Source organism: Coffea eugenioides, chromosome 6 (genome assembly GCF_003713205.1).
Source record: "Coffea eugenioides isolate CCC68of chromosome 6, Ceug_1.0, whole genome shotgun sequence".
Classification (NCBI taxonomy): Eukaryota; Viridiplantae; Streptophyta; class Magnoliopsida; order Gentianales; family Rubiaceae; genus Coffea; species Coffea eugenioides.
Window position 1 is genome coordinate 50,949,758 of NC_040040.1, and position 6,241 is coordinate 50,955,998.

The 6,241-nt window shown below is 39.1% G+C and overlaps 1 pseudogene; it reads right to left on the bottom strand.

Moving 5' to 3' along the window:
• Window positions 1-4,277: 4,277 nt before the first annotated feature.
• LOC113774389 lies at window positions 4,278-5,175 on the bottom strand (annotated as a pseudogene).
• Window positions 5,176-6,241: the final 1,066 nt, after the last annotated feature.

The following is a 6,241-nucleotide window of genomic DNA, read 5'->3' on the forward strand; positions in this document are numbered from 1 at the left end:
CTTACTCTCTTGACGTGCCCGCGTCACGTTCGCGGGAAAGGTAAGGATTCAAAAAAAATAAAAAAAAAAAAAAATTTCCTTGATTCACCGTAGCTTAGATTTTCAAGATACGAATTTTTTTTATTATTATTAAAAAAAAAACATTTTTTTTTCTTTTCTCTTTTCTTCTTTCTTTTCTTTCTTTCTCTTTCTTTCTTTCTTCTCCCCTGTTTCTTCTTCTCTTTCGGCCGAGCACACCTCTTGGCCGCCGCCATCTCCTTCGCCCACAGAGACGCCGCTGCCCGACGCCATTGACGTGTGCCTCCTTTCCCCCCTGGCGTCCTCCACAGCTCCTCGGTCCGCCCCCAACCTCGCTGCTCCACCCAGCTCATCAGCCTCCAGCAGCACCAGAGGCAGCACCCACCTCGCGCCTCCACCAGCGACGACCAACTCGTGCGTCGCCGCTGCTCACCAACCACGCACAGGCCACCTCGCAGCTCTCCTTTCAGCTGCGACCACTTCGCACGCCGCCGCGCCTCTTCCCAGCAGCCGCCGTAGCTTCCCTCATCTCCACCACCGCCACTGCCCTGCCCATTGCCGCACATCTACACTCTCTGCTAGCGCGTCACGGTGGAGGTAATCTAGTTTTTGGACTCTAGTGTCGCTATTTGCTTTCTACATCGTTGCATTTGGGGTTTGCTCCTGCTGTTTCATCACTGAGTAGGCTGCCGTATATTAGTTAATTGACTTGCTCATCGTTGGATGGAATATTTGGTATCGCTGGTACTGGTTGGACTATTTTCGTTTGAAATTGCTGCTTCTCTTCAATTGGATGGGTGGTTGCCTGCTAATGGCTTGGGATTGTTGTCCTTAAATTTTTGAATTTCTCGTGGGTTTTGGGGTATTGTTCAACTTTTGGATGGAATTGTTGAAACTTTGGGTGAGCTGAATTGCTGTGATTGTTTGTTAACTTTGGAGAAGACGCTGAACCTCACGTTACTTGTGGAAATTGGTTGACTCGTTGTGAATTGCTGGGCACTATTCTGCTTGTATTGCTGGAGAACTCGCTGAGGTTTCTTTTGGGATTGTGATTGAGTTATTTCTGAAAATTGCTTGTTGAATTAGAAAACCTGGCCACTTGAATTACTTGTTGAGATTGGTAGCATTCGGTTGATTTGTTGAGAACACTCTGGTTACTGATTTAAATTAATGATCAACTCAATTGCGATTTTGCCCGTGATTTGCCTGTTCAATGTGAGGGTTTTTGTCTGCTTGGTTCGGGGTCATTTGCATAGGTTCTTTGCTGAGATTTTGGGTACAATTAATTCTGATATTGCCTATTAAATTGGGAGATTGTGCTGCCTGGTTTCCCTGTTGAGGTTGGTAGAATTTCGTTTAATTGTTGGGGACATCCTGGTGATTGGTTAATATTGTTATTTTGGGACCATTGTCTGTGACCTCAGTGGCCGGGGTTCCTACTTGGTGGATTAGTACATACTTGGGGCTATTGCTTTACTACTGCTCTACTCTGCTATAGCAATTTCATTGATTTTGGACTACGTTTTGTACCAGTGGTACTGGTTGGGGTATTCTGATTAGCATTTGATATTTCCAATTGGTTGGCTACCTGATTGTGATTATGTGGTTATTCTCCAATTTCTATACTGCTATTACTGGAATTGCTGCTTTTGAGTTGAGAAATTAACTATCTACTTGGAGGCTTTGTTGAGATTTTGGGTGACAGAGTTTTGCATTTGCTGGTTGAATTGAGTTGAGATATCTCAGACCTTGGCCGCGTCCTTCTATCACATCAGTTTCCGCGCACCATTCCCGCCTACCCTTTCGCCACTCGTGAGGGAAGTTTCGTTGCCCTCTTCGTTTTAATTGCTTTAATCCCTCCATTGAGGACAATGTAGGATCTAGGTGTGGGGGGGACAACTATACTAGTTCTTTATTATTAGTTTGTTATTTGTCCACCTCTCGTTCATTATTGGCTCGTAAGTGCATGCCAAGGTTTGATGTTGGATTATTGTCTCTATTTCTACTTTTGCCAATTTTAATAATAAAAGGGTGTCAAGTTAATGTGGTTGAATCCAAAAACATCTCTTTGGTGAATATCAATGATTGTTTTACTCTTATAATTTTTGGTTAACTTTCCTAGGCATAGGGAATGATTATTGGCATTTTCATGTGAATTGGTCCGGTTATTAACCTTAGTTCTCCATATGTAAAATTGAGGCTAGCGGCTGCAAATTCTTTTGATTTTTGTGTTATTTTGAATTTTTGGTTTTATTTGGCTGTGAGTAAGAGTTGACTGTACTCCGCTAGTATTTACTACCGAGTAACCGGGGATCTTCACCAAAAGTGTCGATTCTCGCGTCAAAAGGTAGTAATTCCTATGAGTACGTGGTCACGTGGCGATAGAAGCTGAGTAACCGGGCTCCTTCATCTGGCCAATGTTGGAGTTCGCGTCAAAAGGCTCTAATGGCTAGCGACTAAGTCTTTTGTTACTATTGAAAAAAAAAAGAGAAAAGTAGGAAAAAAAATGTGAAAAAAAGTGAAGGTTGTGTTAGTGTGTAATAAAAATCAGCTTGCCGAATTATGGATTTAATGTTGAGATTTTGGTTAATAATTGGACCATTTGCTGATAAATGTTGTACATTATTCCTTTTTCTTAGATTCGTTAACCTGAAATTGGAAGAGTTTATGGTTTAGAAGCTAACCAGGAGTGATGTTTCTTGGACTTGACCATTGATGCTTGATTATTATTTTTCTTGGTATCTTGGCAATTTGGTGGATAGAGCAGTAACCATTATCAAATTTTGGTGTCTGTGCACTTTTCTTATGCTTGAGGGCAAGCATGGTTTAGGTGTGGGGGGAATTGATAGGTTGCAATTTTATCATTTATTTTATTATTAATTTCCCCTATTATCTGACCTAATGTGGATTAATCGCTAGATTCTATTCACTTTTGATATTTTACATTTATTTCATGGAGTAGAATGAAAATATGATAATAAGTGCCAATTTAACAAGAAAAGAGCCCAAATGACAGAGCTTATCCCAGGGGCATTATTGGCAAAGGAACACCTGAGCCCATTTTGGTAATTACCGCAAAGGCTAGGACGGCTGGAGGGCTTCTTCTTGCTGGTAGGAGCCGCCGCACAGGGATCTTAGTTAGTATTTAGATAGAATAAGAATTGGGGAGGAGGACGATCGGGGGAGAGCTTTTGCTCTCTGCCTTTTCTTTTGTTAGTTTAGGAATAGCTCCTCTTACGTATGGAGATGAGCACTAGCTTAGCTTTTTGAATTGTTGACTTTTCCTTAGTTTCTTGCAAGTGGAGTTCTCCTGCGGATGGCAGGAGCAATTAGGAAGACATTATTGTATCACACTCTGCAACTTTGCTTTGCTTTATAACTTTGACCGAATTGAATTTGTGCATTTCCCAATTGATGGTTGCGGCTTTCTCTTCAATTTTGCGTGGGATTTGTTCACCGAAAATGAACTAATTCCCTTTGTCTAGTCAAGGGACAACGGATGCTTTGGATCGCCTAAAACTGTGAGATCGATTTAATTTTATCTTTTTCTTTTATTTATTGGTATTTGCATATTCTCTGGTTGCAGTGCTTATGGTTGTTTAATTAATTGATTTTCTTGGATCCGGATAATTAATTGATTTGATAATCTATTGTCAATTGAGGTATTAAATCCGTAATTGTTTAATTACCTCAAAATAGTGATAACTGGCACGATTAGATTCGTGTCAGGGGAATACGCGGGCTAATCTAAAATAACTCTGGTAGTGCGTTATTTGATTGGAATGAGGCTCCTCTAATACATAAGGCAATTGGGGAATTAAATTCTATGGGCGTACCTAGGATTATTTCTCAATTAGAGCAGTGATTAACGGGCGTACCTTAATCATCGACACAGTAAGGAGGGGTTGACTGTCATCGCTTGTTTGGCAGTTATAACCTATTTATTAGTAAATAATTGGAATTGCCTTTGCTTATCGACGATCAATTAGGTGAACCATTGCTGAAGCCATTCCTTGGCTAGATCCTTAATTATCACTCATTAGATTTTAGTAATTTGTTATTTAATTTTTAGTAGTTTCTTAGATTTTATTTGAATTTATTTGATTGTCACTTTCTGCATAAAAATACCCCCTTGTCACTGTGAATTTGAAAAGAAGCAATTACTCCCAGTCCCTATGGATTCGACCCTGCTTACCACTGTCTACAGAAATTATTTTTAGTTTGAGCAGGTTTTTATTATTGCACAGGCTGACGACCTGTCAAGCATCCACATTTCTCCTCCTTCCAGCCATCTCCATTAGTAACATTCCATAGCTGTAAATGTCTGTCTTATGCGAGACTCTTCCAATTTTTTTGTAGAACAACTCCGGGGCCATGTAACCTAAAGTTCCTCTCACAGCAGTAAGAGTTGCAATACTCTTTTGCATCGGGTAAAGTTTTGCAAGTCCAAAGTCCGAAACTTTTGGAACAAAGTTCTCATCCAGTAAGACGTTATGTGGTTTAATATCAAAATGCAAAATTTGCATATCACACCCCTGATGCAAGTATTCAATGCCACGAGCAACCCCCTTTGCAATCTCACAAACTTGTTTCCAACTTAATGGAGAACCATTCCGACAATTTGAGAAAATTCACTTGTCTAGAGAGCCATTTGGCATGTAATCATACACTAGAGCATGTTTTGAGGCAGTAACACAAAATCCCACTAACCGAACAACGTTCACATGGTGTATTCTTCCAATAGTTGCAACTTCATTGATGAACTCTTGCCCATTAGCTTTTGATTTGCTCAGCATCTTGACGGCAACTACACCCCCACTGCGCAATTTGCCTTTGTAAACCAAACCATAGCCTCCTTCACCTAGTTTCTCCTCAAAATTTTTTGTCATTGTCTTAATTTCTTTGTATGAGTACCTAATGGGCATGAGGCTGTTGTTTGCTTGTAGGAAATCTTCTATTGTATCATACCTCGATAAATGCCTCCAACGACACCGATAAAGGAGGAAAGCAAACAAGAGGATAATGCCAATGACTTTTATTGCTGCATATAGTATAACTGAAATAGAAGAACAAAACAATAAGAACAAAACAATGATTGACTGACTTCTAGTATATTCCAATAGACAGAGTTTTCAACTATAAATCAGATGCCTTACCCGAAACTATGCCACCAATATAAATGTAATCTGCTTATAAAAGAAAAGTTAAAGGATTATAATGGAAATATTGAAATAGAAAGAAAACTTAAAGGATTAAGGAATGGTTTTTCTGTAAATCGATGAAATAAGATTACTCACTTGCAATTGGGGCGAAGACATGTCCGATGACGAATCCGGAGATTTCTGCCAATACGAGAGCCACATCGCCTAGGTACAAAAGTCAACGTCAATGTCCAATTGGATGCTTGAAAATCAACTTTTATTAATACTGTGTACTATTATTGTATTTCTTGCAAATTTTGCTGTACATTTACTTTGTTGTACACATGAATACTGTATTTTATTGGGACATCAAATGTTATAAGAACTAAACAAACAAGGATAAAAAGTGCCATATGTAAAGAAATCTATTACTCAAGGTATATGTATAAGCATTTATTAGATAACAAGGTATCTTACTCAAAGTATATTTGGTGATGCAATTCGTTACCTGAATGATGTATCAAATACAAATTAAGAAATCTACTTGAAGCTGGAAAATGAAAGGAACTTTACCCAGAGTTGACTCAACTAAATTTCACATATACTCTCCTTTCATTTTTAGAGTAAGAATTGCATTATTAAAAGGAGAATTTGAGATAGGTGTATAAAATAAACGGTTGTACTCATCAACAATATTTGGTTGTACTACAAACAAAAAAAAAAAAAAAAAAAAAGAAGAAGAAGAATAGTGGTACTACCGTATTTAGCCCCAAATGTACCACTTCACATCTTAACTTAAAATCTTCCAATATACGGTAAAAGATCAATTACGATGTTAATAAATCTTCAAATCAGTGTACTTACAAAGAAAGGATCTACTGCTCAAATGCCAACCGAGCTCAAGGCCATTGGACAGAAGATTGTGGATGTCTTGAAACGAAATATCTCCTGCTGATGCTTTAGGGAGACACCGCAGGTCTACAGGAGCTGTCTTATAGACAGTGCACGACTCTTCAATATCAGATGCCACCACACTTTCACCAACCACAACATAGCTGTAATAACCGGGTGGAGCTTTCACT